Genomic DNA, 19955 nt, shown 5'->3' on the forward strand with positions numbered 1-19955 from the left:
AGGGAAAATTGATTTACCCAAGAGCACCAGATTGATTTTTAAGTGTAGCCTCATTATTATGTTTTTGTGTAAACCTTTGTGTAAAGTCTTTTCATTTCAGTCCTTTAACACCAACCATATTTATTTAAATGTTTTTATGACTCACATTTACACTGCTAACAAACTCTTAGTGTTACTAAGTACTCTTAAATTAGAAGCCTATTTTTGAATATAGCACATAGTGTAATGTATTTAAGCTGGGTACTGAATGTTTATCAGATGACAGCAGGACCTTTCATAGACTTCACCTCCCTCTGTTAGACTGTAGTACTTGATCAGTTGTTCTGTGACATTTTAAGTGCAGGCTTGCCTATTAATGCACACCTATCAGCCTATAAGCTCTCTTTCTAGTCATTGTTTGTACTTTTGTTGCCATGTCTTGGATCAACTGCAGGCTTTTCATGGTTCTTTAACAGCCTGTTAAATTACAATAGTCCAGTCTACAAGTAACAATTGCATTAACTAATTTTTCAGTATCACTTTCAGTATGTCTCCCATTTCAGTTTCTAGTTATGAAGATGAGAGATATTTGTTTAGTGTAAGCAGTAAAGGATAAATCCTGGCCAAGATTCCTGTCAGTGTTGGTGAAAACCAGGATGATGCCATCCAGTCTATGTATCCCTTTAGACACCATGTTTGTAAAATGTTTATGTTAAATACAATCACAGTTCAGTTCCAAGAGACAGGAAGTCAGAGTTTTGTACTTTTCTAAGTTTAATTTAAATTCTAGAGAATTATACCTATGTATAAAACTATGTTAATATTAATATATCAAGAATATGAAGTAGAGGGTTTAGCAGCAAGCAAAAGTGATTCGAGCTGAACATTGATTTTTGTCTGCTGCTCTTACCCATATGGAAAAGAAATCGTAAAAACTTATATGTGATTACTCATGAAAGTGGCCACTTTCTCATTACTTTCATACATTGTTTTAGTAAGTATCCAAAACATACAAGTATTATTATATAATTTTTCAAGGGATCTTATATCTGTTTTCACTCTTGTATGCTTTTCATACAAGTTTCACACAAGACAGATACAAACTTTATAAGATTTATATATATCTTTTCCATATGGGTAATTATTAATGCATGTCACATCTACAGCATCTGCAAAACCATTGCAGTGCACAGGTACAATGAACTGCAGTCTAATCCATCATAATTATTAGAAACTCTTTTGCAGATGCCAAAGGAATTTTTTTGAGCACCAAGAGGGGCCCTAATTCAGTATTAAAGTAAAACTGGATAAAGGAGAATAACTGAAGTGATCGATAACTGACACTGAGTTGTCTTGTTACCCAGTTGTCTTTTTGTGAATATCTACAATCAGGGTGAAGAATGCTAGTTGCCAATGCCGGGTTTGAGACAATATCTTCAACAGGACAGCACCAATCTAATGAAGTTAAAATTGTTTTTGATTTTTAAGACTTAGAAATGTAAACTATTCACTTACAACATATAAACACATAATACACTTAAAATAAGTAAATGTCACAACAGATGCCAGTTGCTATGGCTATCTTAAAATGTTATAATAATACCATACTAACATAATTGTATGCAGCTTTAGATTCACACAAAAGCAGTCTTGTTATTGTAAACCAACTATGAGGTTCACTATAGGTAGAGCTGGGCGATATATCGAGTTTTTAAAACATATCGATATATTTTTATACGAGATATAAGATGTGACAATATCCTTTATATCGATATAGTCTATGTTACGTTATAATTATAGTTGTGGAGCCGCAAGTTTGCCTCTCTTTCGTCCACTTTTGTCTCTACGCAACGTTACTCCGCCTCGCCTTCACTGAAGACAACTCCCCCTCCTACCCCATCGCTTCACGTGCAGGCAGCGACAAGACGGACACGGCAAATCTCCGTTAACGAGTTACTGCGCATCGCCCCATGCGTGGGGCTGGACGGCGTCAACGTGCTAACGAGCTAAACATGCTAACGAGCTAACCGCGCTAACGAGCTAACAGCGCTAACCCTAAAATCCTTTCATTCTCTCAAAAGTTGATAGCGCGCCTTATGTATGAATTCTGGTTGTGCTTGGTGGCCGCGAACCGATTTTATGTGGTACACGGCGTTCAGCAATCTGTCAAAAATGTTTGAGTACGACTTTGGTAAGCTACGGAGCTGCACCGCTTGATAGATTGTCGGCGCATTACGGCTACCGAGGAGCTTCGCGGAGTGATACGTACTGTGCATCAACGTAATATTACCGTATTGTGTGTGTATAAGGACCATAAATGGCACCTGTAAGAGACGTGGTTATGAAGCGGATTTCAAACTCCAGGCTATCAGTCACACAGTAAAACTCGGGAACAGAGCAGCTGTAAAATCTGTCTGTCTTTGTTATTACGCTCAGCGTCTTTTAGTTTACATTTTGACTGCACAATTGTGAGCTCTTTGTTTAGCACAAAAACAACCTTGTTTTCTTTTATTTATGGAGCATTATTATTTAATGAATGCTCATAATTTAATTTTGAGTAATTTTTCATGTACATCTGTGCTGTATGTTAATAAAAGTGCCTGTGTGACATCTGGGACACAGCTTTGACTAAGAACTCTTTTTGTTCTTACTTTATGGCTTAAAAAAAATATCGAGATATATATCTTATATCGCCATCCAGCTAAAAAATATCGAGATATGAATTTTGGGTCATATCGCCCAGCCCTAACTATAGGTATTGACTGATGTCTGGGGAAGCAGGAAAGGAAAAAAATACTAAATAGGAGAGGTACTATAATTATACTCCATCACTGGGCACAATTATAACATCTGGAACCTGTTAGAGCTACAGAACAGCTGTTGTCATTCAAAGAACTTATGTCCACAGCTTTATAAACTTTGAAGCTCATTAAATTTAGAAGGAAAACCTCTGTCGTTCACATAAACACATGCTAGGCTCAGTAATTTAGGCAAATATCTTAAATTTGTGTCATTTTAGTCAAATATTTAATATATCCAATCATACATAATGACACCCTGTCTGGTGTATATTCTTTTAAGGCTTTAAAATCAAGTTCCTGTGGTAACAGCTTAAGAAAGTTTTGGGTGAAAAACTTTTTTAAAAAGTTCCTCAATTCATAAATAGTTAAAAACTAAATAGATCAAGAATGAAGAAAAATAATTACATATGACCCACTCATTTGGACCAAGATGATAGGAAACTGCCAGGCCAAGCTTAGTCTGGAGAAGCTGGTTATCATAATGATCTTCTATCAATCACTCTTCCAAGACATTAGCAGCCCTCCAGACCGCCACATTTAGAGCGTTAAACCTCCTACTAACAAGCAAAGCTATTACAAGGTTCCTAAAAGATTCCACTGTTGTCACAACAGAGCTGCCAGTGGCTGGTTAGCAGGTGGAAAGGGGAAGCAACACACTAAAAACGAAAAAAGCTCCCAGCACAGCTAGGGAGATGAACCTCAAAGGTGTCTTTTTGACAACTTTGATTATTTTATGTATAATTTTTTGAAGACTTTTTAGAACTTCATTGAAATTTATGTTTGCCATTTTGCAAGGTTTCAACACCCAGTCGACAGTTTAAAAAAAAAAAAAAAAAGGAAACGAAACGAAACAACTGAAATCACAAGCTTTTGCCACTTATGTACCACTAGTGGAAACAATAAGTGATTTAAAGTGCAGACCTTTACGAGCAATCAATATCATGACCTTTATAATGGCTATACTGAAATACGCAACTCCAAACTAGAAACTTCTGTGTGATATATTGAAATGAATCTGTGGTCAGTGAGATAAATCTTACAAAACCTTTGACACTTAAATTTGTGATCTCCGGTTAACTCACTTGGATGAATGTGGTTATGAATTGATCTGTTAACATCACATTGATGTTAACAGGGAAATTTACAAGCAGAGTAAGAGAACAGGCAAAAATCTTTGGCAACACAATTACAGCAGTTCTTGTGAGTTATAGAACAAACTACAGTAACACCAGCCAGAGGTGCATTGGCATGACCATAGACAGGTAAGTGCTCCAGGCTCAGCACAGAGGTTATCAGTGTAATTCTGAGGTACCTTGAAAACCTCTGCAGACTTTGTACACACAAAAAAGAGAAAAGGGTGTTGAAAAGATGACATTTTAAGTGACACTATGAAATAAAAATACTGACTGACAAGATGGCTCACTGCTAGCAAAACGGTGGACTGTTCTAGCATGCTAACATGTCACGGAAGAATATTTAGAAGAAAACTGTTTGGCCAAGTGAATTTATTGAGAATTTTTTGTCCAACTGGCAGTTTTAATACTGTGGTTGACAGAGTTTATCATCATAAATAAACAGAAGTACTGAAAAAAAAAATTAGCCATGAAAGATGTGCTGACTCTTCTTGTATTAAGTTCCTACTGTGGCATTTGTTTTTTGTTTTTTTTCCTACTGGTCTATGACTAAGGCAGAATGCTTTCTATAAAAATAACTGATCAGAAATGACACTGAACCCATTTAGGATTATGTCATAGGTATTAAAACCAAGGTATTGTTATTTTGACAAATGAGGACAGTAAGAGCTATAAGCTTGGCTGTTTATGATGAATGGCAGTAGGTCTCTGCATCTGGAAGGCATTTTCATTTATGCAGCATTTCAATTTTCTCATCCATAGCAGCTCATCTGCTAATCTTACAAATTCTTGTTTGAATCTGTTTTTTACTGTGCAGTTTGCTGCAAAAAACAAAACAAGTCTCAAAAGATGAGAGATGATAATAATCTCTGAAAAGTACGGAGAGTACTGCCTAAAGTTACTGCCTACTTAACAATCTCTGTTTGAATGAGTAACAATGTAACACTTCCTTTAAAAAAACCCAAAAAACCCCCAGAAGTATTTCTCTCTGGATTTGTACTTGAATTACTATTGCACCCGTATTTTTAACTCTTTTAAATAAAAATCATATTTTAAAACTTGATTTTTAAAAGATGTCTCTGTGAGGCAGACGAATGACGGGAACCCCCTGACCCCTTGTGACTACTACTTTGTTTTTCTGGTTCTCACAACAGTCTGTAAATCAGTAACAAAGTCAAGAGTTGAACACTGGCTCAAAGCCGCTTACAGTGCGGCTCTATTCCTGCGGGACACTCCAGGGTTTACAACCGACCAAGTTGAGCCAAGCAGCTTGTCACAGTAGGATACACCCACACTGGTAACAAAAAAATCTTTGCAAACCCAGAACAAAGCCAGAGATCCCAGCTGTGTGTGCGTCTATCTTTCGTACAAACATAAAAAACACACATAACATTCATGCAAAGTTGTAGATCCTGTTTCTCCTGAGTGCTTTAGCAGATTTGAAGTGTTAGCTTCATCCTGTTAACTATTTGTTAGATGTGATTTATGGAAAGATCTATTTTTGGTCCGGACGTAGAGCACTAAACTAAGCTGAGGCATAGCTTTGCGGTGACTTTAGTGTGGATGCCTGCTGGGAGTTATAATGCTTTGATCTATTTTGGTTTTCTTTCTTATAGCTGATGTCCACCAGGGAATGAGCACTCTGTTTCAGTTTATGATATGACTCAGCTTACATGGCTGGAACTGAATACCCAAGAGACCTTTGTTGTCATTTTCTTTGTTCCTATTTACTGTCGTTTGGTTTCTTTTTGTCTGCCACAGCCTTACCTCTGCCTTGTAATTACGCTTCAGGTTCATCTTTACTTATGTCTGCCATTCATCTGCTCCCTTCCATCGAACTAGTACAGTTGAGAACAGCCGTTGTACATAGTTATTACCTATGCAACTATGCATTTGCTGCCATTAATAGATGACAAGTTGTAAAGTGCTTTGAAGCCTATAGACAAGAGTGGACTTATGGACACAGTGGGACTAGTGTTGCAAAACAATGGACGCAGTTTACACAAGAGGGCCTTATCAGTAGCCTGAACAATCAATATTTTTCTTTAAAAATAAAGGTTTTTGGTTTGCTAAGGAGAGTGTAATTTTAGTCTGTCAGTCAACATGACAAATGATCTCTCTCTTTTGCATTAAATTATGTGTGTAGGGAATATGCAGTCTGTAACACATTGCTTTGTCTTCATAGCACAAGTGCAACAGTGTTAAATACACTCGACTTCCACTGTGTTTTTGTTATTCCCAGAGTGAGCGAGTGAAATATGAGAACTGCCATAGTAGATGGGGTTTGTTTGGCGTGACTTGGCAGCCATATGTGACATTCACCTCCAACGACAGCTGCTGGAAGACTCAGGTCTCTGCGCTTTAAGCTTTAGACCTAGGCAGCAATCGTAAGGATCCTTGCTGTTAAAGAAAGCAAGATGTGTAGCAGACCTGTAAATCAAATACATGCTTGCCAAGCCACACCGCACTTTTGTAGAATAGTCCCAAGAATAAGCCATAATCTCAAGTGCACATTTCCTTTTCTTTGTTGAAAAGAGTGCATTTGTAATTTCCTGCTTTAAAAGATAAGAACCTTGAGCATGCACCCAGGCTAAAGACTATACATTTTCTGACTGTGTAATAAAGAGAAACCCTACATGCTCTGTGAACTGTCTCGTAAAAAGGAAAGATATGATTTTTCTTTTTTTAAATTGTAATATCTTCTAACTGACCCATTGCTTCACTATTGCAATGTTGTTTCCTCTTCTTTTAGCCACAAGTATTGATACTGAGTAGATTTTAAAACATTTGAAAGCAATGATAGCATGCAAATTGAAATCCAATTTTTTTCATTTTGTGTATAAGATGACTTTGGCTAACTGGACTTGACTTCAGTTTTGCTGCACATGAGAATATGTGACAACATATTCTGAAGAATGTCTGAAGTATTTTTGAAACTTCTAACAGCTGTATATAATAATGACTCTGAAATATTGCCCTCCAAGGTGCCCTCCAAGGTGCTCAGGAACTTTTACTCGTGCACCATAGAGAGCATCCTGGCGGGAAACATCTTAACCTGGTTCGGGAACAGCACCATGCAGGACAGACGAGCTCTACAGAGGGTTGTGCGGTCAGCTGAGCGCACCATCCGCTCCGAGCTCCCTGACCTGCACTCAATCTACAGCAGGCGGTGCTGGACCAAGGCCAGGAAGATCGTGAAGGACCTCAGCCATCCCAACAACAGACTGTTCTCTCTGTTGAGGTCAGGAAAGCGATTCCGCTCCCTGAAGACCAACACAGAGAGACTGAGGACGAGCTTCTTCCCGCAGGCGATACGGTCTCTCAATCACACCACCACACAGTACTGACCCACACATATGGTTCTTACACACACACTGGACTTTCTGGACATTGTTTTTGCACAACACTGGTCACTATATTCTTCATTTCCAGTTAATACTTGTACAGCTGCTGTTATTGTGTATATATTTATTTATATTTAGATTTCTTCATACATTCTTATATAGTTCTATATTGTGTATTGTGTATTTTGTTGTACAGTTATTTTATTTTCAACTTTAATTTATATATTTTATCTTATTCCTTCCCAGTTAAATTTACCCTTCATTCTAATTTGTGTTGTACAGTTATTTCATTTTTAACCTTAATTTATAATTTATTCCTTCCTAGTTAAATTTACCCTTTTTAATTTTTCATATTTATTTCCTATCTTATTCATAGCCTTTTCCTTTTTTGTTTTCTTTAGGTCACGAGCAGTTGTCCAAGCATTTCACTACATATCGTACTGTGTATGACTGTGTACGTGACAAAATTTGAATTTGAATTTGAATTTGATATTGTATATGTTATAGCTATAGCAATTTATGCCTATATCATTGCACAGGACAGCCAGCCATTAAAATATTTAGTTTCCTCTTATGCATATTTTTTAGGTGGATGGTTTAACTCAAATTTCCACATAATTGCAGAAACATGAGATTTCCCTGCAAAAAAACTGCATGGTAGCGTGATGATAAATGTTACTTACATTTAATGTTATTTGATCAGAGTGCGGCCAGTTAGATGGGTCAGACTATAGGCAGCTCAACCGTGAGTGAAATCTCATCCTTAGCAACGCTTTATCGGGGTAATTAGGTCAGATGACTTGCATTCTACAGCGATCAAATCCCTGATGTAAATATAGAGCCGAACTTGCTGTTCTACAAACCCAACGACCTCTAGCACCTCAGCATTCCAGCTGACAATGTAAACAAGCAGTTATTTTCCACTTATATGCAAACAATCTTTTTTCTTTTTTTTTTTTAACTCCAAGCTTGAAATTCATCTAAGGTTACTAAAGTTTTTGCAGAAATATCATACTCTCAATCTTATTATTATTTGTTATGGGTTATTTTGGGTCTACTTTTTAATTTATCAGGCATCTCACACTTGTGATTTATGTCACATGGCTTGCTCACACAGCGTGTACAATGCACATCCCACGGTGATTTATGCTTTGTCCCTCTCATTCTTTCTATCAGTCTGAACAACATATGACACTTTTTTTTAAAAATAAGAAACAAAGGGCCCCCCTGCGTCTGCAGTCAGAAGGCATTTTAATGTTTTCAGTGCTTCTATCTTGTTGCTACACATGAAGGGAGCTTAACGAAACTGGCATCTACACTCAGATGGGGCACAAACCTATCTAAACATTTTAAACAGTAAAGTAAAATCAGGGTCGAAAACCTAGATAAAAGTAAACCTCGTGTACTTGTCGGACCTTTGTTGCCATATTTCAGTTTCCTGATTTCGACACAGCTGAAACCAATACCTAAAACCACCTTTTGTTACACACTTTGGTCTCTTTATAGACTGTGAGGTACTGGCCTGTTACTTAGCCTGTTACGATAACGTTGTTTGTGTTCACATACAAATAAGCACATTTACACCACACTACATACTAAGTACATTTGAGTTGTTAGAATGTAGCACTGTTTCAGGTTGGTGTAGAGAATGGACCTTTAGAAAGTCTTTTCTGCTAATGCATCTGTCTAATGTTTGGCAGATAGAAAGTTTCTGTTAAGGGTGATCTTTTGAGCTGGTTATAGAGCAGATGCAGATACATGTGAAGGTTATTACAAGGAATGCAGAGGCTTGAGGCTGTGAGTTGCTGATGGGACACATATTGGTTCCATTAATGGCAACAAAGGTTGCTGCAAGGCTTTGCTGCATGGGGGTAGCAACTGACTTTGAATGGTACAACTTCAGGTCTATTTTCTTTTTTCCTCAGCACAGCATTTACCTGTTGATACTGTATATGGCCTAATGACAAAATTGTGATGTACGGATGTCTGTATCACATGGCATCCTGGAGTGAGAGATCTGTTTTTTTTTTTTTTTGTTTTTTTTAATTCTCGGTTTCTCACCCCTGAGTAATTAACCACAACCAGGGCAACAGTGGAGGTAAAATCCGGTTATCGAGGGGATCATTCATGATGAATAAATTACTCATGCTCACATATGACACGCTTACCTTTAAATATGACACAAAACTGTCTCTACGTTACACTTTTCTAAAGTTCACTTTGATGGGGAATTTACATCGATGCATAAATGCAAAGACATGTAAATAAAAGCATAATCCTTTTGTTTTTTTTTAACGGAATCTTAAGCCAAGATTATTAGATCAAATCAAACACATAGATGGCATAAACTTCTGTTTGTAATTTCTTGGCCAGAGAGCCTCCTCCCCATCCATATGAAGAAGGGATCTGTACGATCTACATTGTTCTTGATGTCTAATGCAAGGCAGATGTGGCATACTTGTGGAGATTCCTAATGCAGTCTTTGTGCTGTCACAGCTTATTGTCTCGTTGCCTTTTTTGGTTATATTTAAACATAACTACCTAACTATAGTTTTATTTGAGAGAGTAAAATTTAAACTAATCAAACTTAGTGTAATTCTTTTGAACTGTAAGATGTTGTTTCCTACATTCAGTTCATGTAGCAAACCAGTCCTCTAATCTAATGTATGCTATATAGTACAGATATACACAGGACAAATCAGGTTATATGTGTTCTGCAGAAATGTCATAGACATGCAAAAACAAGCAAACAAAAACAAATGAAAAGTAAGTCTGTAGCATGCAGCATTCATGAGATGGTTAATCATGCTGAAACTGATGACTGTAATTGATGCAAGATAGTAGACTTCCAGTGAATGCTAATTGAACAGCAAAGCCATAAACGCTATATCTTAATATCTAAATATTTAAAAACCCGAACACACACTTGAAGTTAATGTCAGTCAGTTTTTAAAATCACTGTTTTTGGCAAAGGGCAAACATTATGTATTATTTATTTAAATATGTACACTACCTGACACTACTTAGGCACATCGTTTACTTTAGATGAGCCCGAAATCATCTAGCTGGAATATATGCAAATGGATAGACAAGTAAAACCGGAACGATGTACAATACCGATTCAGTTAACTTCTCCCCAAGGGAAAAATACAAACTTAGAGAGGGAAAAGATTAATGGATATCATCTGCATGGCCATTCATAATTATAATCACTCTCACTGCTAATTCAAGACCAATTCAAACACTCATTTTTTTGAACTTTTTTTTTTTTTGCTGATGGGTGAGGTTTTATGTCTTGACTCTTTTTTCCAGAGAAACTGTGTTCCCCTTATATTAGACCCAAAGCATTTAATAGATATTATTATTTGTAATTCTTTTACTGGGTCTAATTGTGGGTTAAGTCTGAGGAGTAGCTGATGATTTGTTTCTTGTGGTTGACAGTGTCATGAGTAACTCAAGTTGTTTGTTGAAGGTGTTAAACCCCATCTTTGAACATTTCTGATACAACTAGTTCAGCTGGTATTCTGGGAATATGACAAACGCATGCAAAACATTGTGTGGGCATGTTTTACTTTTGTCTTCCATTTGACTCACATTGGGCCTGAGTAAACTATTTTTACTGTTGTTAATTTTGCTTCAAATGTAATTGTAGTCCGGACATTTTTTAATATGTGTATGTATTTGAGTTAGACTTTATTTAGACCCTTTTCTAAACACTTTGTTAAGGTGTGATTGGCAGCAGTTACAGTCTTGAGTGTTTTTGAGTAAGATGCAACAAACTTTGCACCATTTGGGGAATTCTTTCTTTTCAGATCTGTGAAGGTCATGAAGGTTTAATGGGTACTGTCAGTAGAGAGAGATTCTAGTTCTCTACAGGTATACTTAATTTGATTCAAGTGAGGTGTCTGACTGAGCTGGAAAAACTTGAATCTGTTCATCAGGCCATACAATCTTGTTTCTCCAAGTCTGAGAGCAACATCAACTGAAATTTCAAGTTGGATTTAATGAGAATTTTGTCACCAGTGACTCAGCAATAAAGCGCAGATATTCAATATTCATGCCCACAGAGTCAGTTGGATTGCTATAAGTTTTTTCCATTTTCACACAGTGGCGCTCAGTCAGAGTAACAATGAGATTCTTGGTCATCCTTCACTGTTCTTGCTCTGAATATTTTCAAAGTGCACTGTATTAATTTTTAGCTACTGGGTTGATTCAGTATTAACCAAATGGTCAGCTGCCCATGATAATAGACAATAAGGTCACAGATCATGTAAATTATCTCTCACACCTCAAGAATGAATTAACAAGTATAGTCATTGCAAACACTATATTGTTTTATGGCAGCCATTCAGGAATCAGCAGTCATGTACTCTGCCTTGTGTTATTTGTGGCCACCAATAGCAAGTGTCACAATATTTTCCTTAAAAGCTGCATGCTTTTTTTTAATACAAGAGTCTGTACTCATTCAGACCAAATCTGTTCACCCACAGCCTTCCCTCCAACAACGTTTCACTAAGACATTGTCTTTGACGTTGTTTACCTTGACCTCAGCATTGAATATTTCCCCCAGAGCAGTCAATCCTGAAAGTTGCAGTTGAACTTGATGTCACTCCAAAAACTTTTTTAGCCTTTATTTTTCCAGTTTAGTCACCACGTGTGCTACAAAGAATCCTTACTGGGCTCTGAGGCTGACACATAGTGTCTAAATCTTTTTTGCCATCAAGCTGGATCACATGGACACTGAAGACATTGGCTTCTGAGCGTACAAACCCATTGACCTGCGCCCAACCCCTCACAGTGCTACACTCTTCCTTCCAGAGGGCTTGTCTCTATTTTCTCTCTCCAGCCCTTTGTCTATGCAACAGTCAATATATCTGACTAACTTGATGAACTGCACAAAGAGCAAAAGTTAATTTCTGAGTGCATGGTAGCCACGGCAATGTCCTATGAGCGCTTCAAAGCCCATCTGGGCTAACCATTACCCTAGCATGGCTGACTGCAGAAGAGGTTGCATTGCTGTGGTGCACACGTGTTCTTTATGGGTTGATCCTGCCAGTAATTCAACTGTGCCACATATTCAGAGGCCTACATTTGTATCTGTGTCAATCAGCACATTTAAAGGTCAAGTTTAGATATGTTGTTTAAAATGGAAATACCAAATTATGTTAAAGTGAAATTATTCATGATGTTTGAAGTTTAGAATCATCTAATCTTAGAATTGAGAAATTCTATTGTTTTTCAAAAATAACTGCTTACTTTAAATGATGAAATGACAAAAAAAGTAGCAATACTATAAGTGTTTAGAAACTAGGGAGAACAACTGTTCACATTTGACCAATGATTACTCTGGACTTGCAAGCTGGTCAGTTTAGCTCCTAGACACATTTACTCTTTTAACCATGCTGGTTTAATATGTGCAGAACATAGTTTAGCATTTTCTTGTTAAAACAACAAAAGCCTTCTTTGAAAAAAGACAGATTTTGGATCATGCAATGCGCTTCTCTGGAACCTATCTACCATTTAGCATTCATGGTTTCTTTTCTCTATGAAGTCATTTGCTTCCCCTATCCCAACATTTCTGAAAATTTTCTTTAAACCCATTCATCAGTTTTGCTATCTATTATGGCATCTTATCACTATTTCTAGTTTCATAGATTTAAATGATATAAAAATCATTCAATTTTGTTTTTATTAATATATAGCAATTTTTTGTAAAAAGTTGCAAATGTTAACTTCTAAGTGACTTTCCACTTAATTTTTTAAAATTCATATCCACTATAATTTAGCATGATCCATAAAGCCTAGAAGGCTTCTAGACTGTTTGCAGTATTCAAATCCAGACCAGTTTGTGGATGAACAGGAAGCAGAGGTGGACAGTAAACAGAGCAAATTATTATTGGAGGGAAAGTATGCCACACAAACACGGGGGCAAAGGGATCGTAGGTGGATATCAGTGCAAATTTCAGTTTCATTGAAGTTTGTGTTTTCTTTTCTTTGTCATGACAAACTAAGGCAAGTTTGGCAACAGGTTCTTTCGTTTTACTTTAATAAATGTGTAGCCAAAAATATATCACAGGAGGGTTAACAGTCATTTTGCCTGAGAAACATTTCTACGTGCTCTCTAGTTTTCTGGAAAGCTTTTGAGATGATCCCTCATTGGTTTCTAAGCAGCCTGACCTAAGCTGCTGTTTTCTAAGCTCCTTCTTTACCTTCACTCAGTAGGAGGCACGTGACTCATTGAATGGGAATCACAAATCCTTCTGAGAGGAATATTTTTGTGTATGGAGTATGGGTTGTATGAATCATATATGTCATCCCACACCTCAAGAATGAATTGCTAAGTATAGCCTCTGTAAACAGTGTATTGTTTCAGTGTTTACATAAATATTTCATTAAATTATGGCAGTCCATTACTTAAATACTGCAATTTGTTTTGCAGGCAAGAGTTTGTATTCTTTCAGGACAAGAGTTGAAGTCATACTTGCAACCTTTCCTATCATAAACAAGTGGATGAAGCCCAGTTCAGTTATCACTGGGCACTATGGCTCAGAAAGATTCCAACTGCTGCAATTGTACATTCCACTTAGGAAACCTAATATTAAGCCACAGCCACTCTAACTCCCCAGAACTGGTTAGTGATGTCACTCAAAGCCTCTGGTAGGGTTACACTTTTAATAGCAGTCTTGGCCAGCTGTCTACTTTTATGCTTCTTGTGTAGACCACAGGGGGCCTTTATAGTGACAGCTCGCAGCACTAAAATGGTTCATATCTAACATCCATTTTAGAAGAGGGCAAGTAGTAATCAAAAGCAACTGTTTTAACCATTTTGGACCTCCTTTAGATTGTGCTATAATGACAAAGCTTTGCAGATTTTGATAGTTTCCGCACTTTTAACCCTTAAAAAATAAAATTATAAAAAAAAACAAAAGATGCAATTTGACAGGCAAATTCTTTTCCAATAAATAGTTCTGAATTAAACCTCCACTTTTTGGTTGATTTCATTTAACTGGAAGTGAGCAATGATGGGGAATCTGAGTGGTGGTATAGTGGTGTGTTGGTTTTCCCAATTTCACACAGGCCAAAGGTCTGGATTTTCCGTTAATTGGTGATTATAAATTGGCCACTAGTGTGGATGATTAAAGTATGTATGCATAAGGTTTATCAAGTTTTCTCCATCATTTTCAGGAGTTATTGTTTCCTGGTTTTGCTTTTATCTGCAAAGATTTTCATGTCACGCATTAAGAGATGCCATGTGCATGTTTTAATTGCTAGGCTTCTCTTGCTAATAATAGTAACAAAAATGCTAAGTACTACATTGCAACTTGGTGCTCTAAATTGATTAATGAATGTGTCCAGGAAATATTTAATGAATAATCCAATTAACCATGCAGGACTGTGCAATGGAGACATTACTGTGGACTACACTGTGTCCTCCACGGTATCTGCGCCCATGTGATGGCTTTGTAAGCTGTAATCACAAAAAAAGCTTACGGCACGTTTAAGGCCTCTTTAGTCTCCGGACTTGATGCTATTAGAATTGCACGAGAGCAATGTAGAATGGCACAAAGAAAAAGACCTGCTCACAGTCTCGCCACAGTCTCAGGCAAACCGACAGTGACTGAAGTGACTTTTGAATTTCTTTTTCTATTCTTAACTTCTGTCAGCGCAACCAGCGACAACAGTATTTAAGAAGATCATCCAAGCGTAGGAGGAGCGGCCTGGTGAGAAGCGGGAAGAGATGCTATTCGCTTAGGGGTGGTTACATAACATCTCACTTGCCTTCCTCGCTGCAGAATGCCGGGATAGTGTTTGTAAACAGAACGGCCATGTGCGTGTTCACGTGGAGGAAGCTTTTGAGTCCCTGCCCTCTCTGTCTCACCCCTGAGGTAAACCCTGACATCGATATATGCTCACAGGGCCAGCAACCCTCTCTCCGGGCCTGTGCCACTCAAACGCAGTCTTATCTCTCTCAATCGATAATTAAACGTCAACTTGGCTAACGGCGCACCGCTTCGTAGTAGGAGGCTATGAGTCATATTTATAACATATGTTGGTTATGAATATCTTTTTTTTCTTTTTTACCTCAGACCGGATCATAATTACTTTAACAAGTTAGGGCCATCTGGTTTGGTGGTCTTATTAGTGACATATTTTTTTGATCTGGCTTCAGTTAATAGACATTGTCTTACATAATGCAGTTTATGTTCAATCAATAGTAAAAGTAAAACAAACACCATACTAAAAAAATGGCAAAGCTCTACAGGTTTCACTGATGCTAAAACAATGTGAACATTTTTGCAGCAGTAAGTCAAAACACACTTCATGATAAATTGCATCCAACTGTAAATTCACTGTCACTCATTTGAACATTAAGATATGTTCAAATGAGTGACAGCGTTCTCACAGAGTGATCCCACTGTTGAAGCATCTGATAGTGGCTTGCTGCTACTCCCTTGCTCTCTATAGGAAAACAAAACCCCAGCAGCAGACAAAAGGGAAATCAATATTGCAGAAATCAATACAACACTCAGTATCTCGCCATTTTGTCTTAGGAAAGCAGCTGAGCTATGGCCAGCCAGGTGTAGTGCAATCTAAAATGTCTAGCCTGCCACTGGACCTGTTCTGTGTCATTTCTGAAATGGCTCCTGGTTGGAAAAATAATACATGGGTTGGATAGGGCAGGGTCAGAGGTGAGGGCTTGGGTAAAGGCTTGCGTATTTTAAGTAGACAGCATTGTTGTGGAATGCTATGGCAACTGGACATTCTTCCCAAAGGTGATATTGTGTTTGCCCTAGGAGTGACATAAAGGGAACTTAAGACCATGACGAACTAGCAGTCCACCCGTGAGGCTTTATCTGTAGGTGTGGATAGATGAGAGAAGCTATGTGCATGTGATTGATCTATATGGCCCTTCCCCCACTCAGCCCCCTGTAGCCCTATTAATGCTTTCATGCCTTTTCAGCTGCTGATGTAACAGCAGCAATGCAGAGAAATATAAAACTGCAAAACTATTAGATGGTGGTTGTTTTTTATTTCTGTTATTATGTAGCATTAGTTGTGCAGGTCAGGATTAGCACATGTAAATCCTTTGCACAGTCCAGCTGAACAGAAAGAGAAACATGGGATAGATCCACATTGTTTTTGTTATACTTAGCATCCACACTAGTGCACATTCTTGGATGTTGTGAAAGCTTGCTGACCCAGTTTTAGTTTGAAAACTTGAAGGGTCAGTTGCATAAAGCTGACACAACCCCTGTATATCCACAAAGGTGGTACTTTTATTTTATACATTTCAATAGCGGCTTATGCATTTTACATTTGCGTATATAAACACTCCATTGCAAGTTATTGAACATGGCAATAGCTTGAAATTCAGTCACACACAGCAGATGACTAGAAAAGATATACATACCAGACATAAATGATATTTTTGTATGGTGGTCTGAGCACCGGAATTGCAAACAGAATAAAAACAAAATGGAAAGTCAACTAAGTGCAGATATAGCCACAAGTTATAACATCAGACAACTGAGATTAATAGTGCACTCTCATAGCAAGAAATGAGGTGGGTTCATTTCTGTTCATCAAAGTACAATGTCTGGTATTTCAAATGACACACTAAGCATTATCTGCAGTCTGTTAGTTTATGTGGGGCAATGGGATCACCGTACACACTTACACACACAAAGGCTTGGCTCACCTGATCTCATGCAGTCACAACATTCTTTATGAATGCTACAGAGAGCACTCTTGCTTAAGAACTTTTGTTGATGCTACACAGCCAGTGACCGTGCTCATCGTGTCAAAACACAGGCATGGTATTGCGCAAGAGGTGTATACCACTACTGCTGGTTTTAAACTCTGTGACTTAAATAGTATCTTCTTCTGCTAGCACCAGATATGTTTTTAAAAGTTGTACCACAGTGCAGGAACTGCATGGCCTGCATCGACAATCAAAGGAAAAAAAATACAACTTTGTAACCAAAACTTAGTAAATGTCTTTAGTAATTTGACAAGGAGCTTCACTGTCTATTTAACCTCTTTTAATCTTGCCCTTATGGATCACTAATAGTCAGTGTCTGAAAACTTTCGTGTTGATTTAAAGATAAAAACCGAAGCACAAGTTCTTCAGATAGCCTTGTTAAAGTGTGATGCCAAATTAAATGTCAGTCATTAGTCTCCATCTTCCTTTTGTTTAATTTGTACCCTGAGGCCACATGGCTATCTGACGACTGCAGTTAGCGCAATACACAAGCCTAGCATGGAAGCCTCCGAAATATTTTTGTTATACTAATGAGCCATTCAGATGTTAATCTTAGGTGAATTCACATACACAAGCAGAAACAACAAATAATTATGCATTTGATAATTAATAGGAGACTTGGCGTCCTATAATAAAGCTCAATTTACATGTATTTAAAACTATGAGGATTTATACATGATCGTGTTACTGCTATCATTCTGTTATTGTACTTCTGTTAATTTGCGATTCATACAAGGCAACATAGCTGTTTTTTTATTTCAATTCCTTTAAAATAATGACATTTCATACACCCTGAAAGTCACAGGCACAATCTGCATTGTGTTGTCAATAATCTTTATGTCAGCAGCTAGATCCAAAACCTACAACACCCTGTTAGCTGTGACAGCTTACTCCTTGTAATGCATTAAAATAGACAAAATAGTCTTGCGAAGTCACCAAGTTGGTCAGTTTTTTAGAATTGATGTTTGTTGTTGCTCCCTGATAACAACCTTGTGTTTAGTGTCAACTTCTAAAGGAAGTAAGGGAAATCTCCAGAATTACCAGTCTTGTTTGCCCACTTAATGGTGCAGTTGGATTGAATTTCATTTCCTTCATAGCTTTCTGACCTTGTCCACCTACACTACGCTCTGCCACCACAATTCTATTCTCCTTTGCTTCTCCTTGGGATTTGCCTTTGTGTCTGCTCGTCATTCAGTGGTGAAAGCAATGAAAGCTGATTCATATACACAAAGCCAGAAGCTATTTCAGCTCTGCTGCCATGCAGACTCTGTGCACTTACTACTGGACATGCTTAGGTTGGACTTTTACTCTCCTACTGAAGGCTGAACAGAATAAAAATGCACATATACATCAGTGAGAAAGGATGGGGTAAACCAAAGTGGATAACTACCTAAATCTGAATCCATATTGAATTAAAAAAAAAAAAAGACAATACAATCATAATTATGATTTTGTAATAGTTGTCAATAACACATAAATGCTGCAAATGTGTTTTGACAAATAGGAAGTCACTTATACAAAAATGTTTGTTATATTACATATTGAATACATTTTTAATGTGTTTAGGAAAAAGCCAGGGTTGAATAGTAAAGGTAGTGTCACACAGGCATTTAAATTATGCTTTTAAAAAAAACTAACTCCTGAACAAGTCCACTGTTTTCTATAATGTATTCAAATGCAGCAAGAAGCACACACAGGAAAACACAACTGCTGTCTTTCAGTTTTAGCTGGCACAAAAAAAGAGAGAATTTGTCAGCCATGTTGGAGTAGCTTTATCTCATATCCCCCCCTTATTATGTTGGCTCTTGCTTTTTACGATGTGGGGCATCTGCTGTACTTCATCTGACTAAATACCACCAAAAACACACACAAGGTTACAGGGGGGAAAGGGCTAAACGGATTATTAAGGTGCCGAGCCAGTTCTCACCTGCCTTTCACGTCCCTCCACTTTGTAGAAATTCCAACAAACCGTCTGGATCTCCTCTTTAACAAATCCTAAAGGCAGCCATCTTGCCTCCTTCTGTTCTTCTATGAAACAGACTATCCTCCACATCAATATTCATGGAAACCAGTCTGACGTCGGCTCTCATCATCAGGAGAAGCCCGGGTGTCGCTGTTTGGCAGCCTCAGAAGCCCACTCATATGTGACTCCCGTAAGGCAGCAGAGGTACAGAAATTGGAAACGATGCTGTTTGGAGGTCAGGAGGAAGAGCCTTGCTTTGGTGTCTACCTCAAATAATTACAAAATCACCTTCTTGCTGAGACCTTCCCACACAAAGAGGCAGATTTCCTTCCCCCCTATGCTCCCTCCTTTTTCTTCTTTCCTCAGCCGTACACAATAGTGAACACTAGGATTGCCCTGAAGAACTGGAGTGGATCCGGATTCTGGGTTTGAGACAGAGTATACTTTTCTGTTGAATATTGCACTGGTTTCAGCTATCTGACTGTGGCAGTGTAGAAAATGTCTCCACCCACTTCCTTTTTTTTTCAGACAGGAAGCCAAGTGACTAAGGGGTTTTTTCCCTCCCTTTTTCAGTTTATCTCTTTCTTTTTCTGTCATAGCTTGCAGAAATTTCCCTCAAGTGTAAGAGCACTCCCTTTTTGAGAACACTGCAGAAACAACAACATGTGGCCAGTTATGGAGTCCAATCGGTAGAGCAATGAATTTCCAACTGCTGTTGGAAATTCATTCTAGTCTGCCGACTGGTTCATTTTTAGAGTGACTTGTAAGACAAGTCTGCGGGCAGCATACTTTGCTTCATGTGTCTGCCAAGACCCACCTCCTGTTGACACTCACCACGTGGGCCTGAAAAAAGAGAGCAGTGTGAGAGGGAAAGGGGATCAGGGTGATTTAAAAGAGAAATTCAGCCCTGGAATGTTGCTGAGTTAACACAAGTTAGAAGTGTTAGGAAGGTGGCAAATATTAATAAATGGT

At 37.9% G+C, this 19955-nt stretch overlaps 1 protein-coding gene across 1 annotated transcript in view; it reads right to left on the bottom strand.

Annotated features, from left to right (window-relative positions):
* Positions 1-19369, bottom strand: part of tet2 (tet methylcytosine dioxygenase 2) — a 30593-nt gene extending 11224 nt beyond the window's left edge. The window contains exon 1 of the mRNA XM_085409763.1: positions 18948-19369. The gene's annotated coding sequence lies outside the window, so the exon portion shown is untranslated. The remainder of the gene's footprint in view (positions 1-18947) is intronic.
* Between the last annotated feature and the right edge of the window lie 586 nt (positions 19370-19955).

This window comes from Rhamphochromis longiceps, linkage group LG6 (genome assembly GCF_057381845.1).
Source record: "Rhamphochromis longiceps isolate RC_006_pf linkage group LG6, R_longiceps_female_GT1.1, whole genome shotgun sequence".
Classification (NCBI taxonomy): domain Eukaryota; kingdom Metazoa; phylum Chordata; class Actinopteri; order Cichliformes; family Cichlidae; genus Rhamphochromis; species Rhamphochromis longiceps.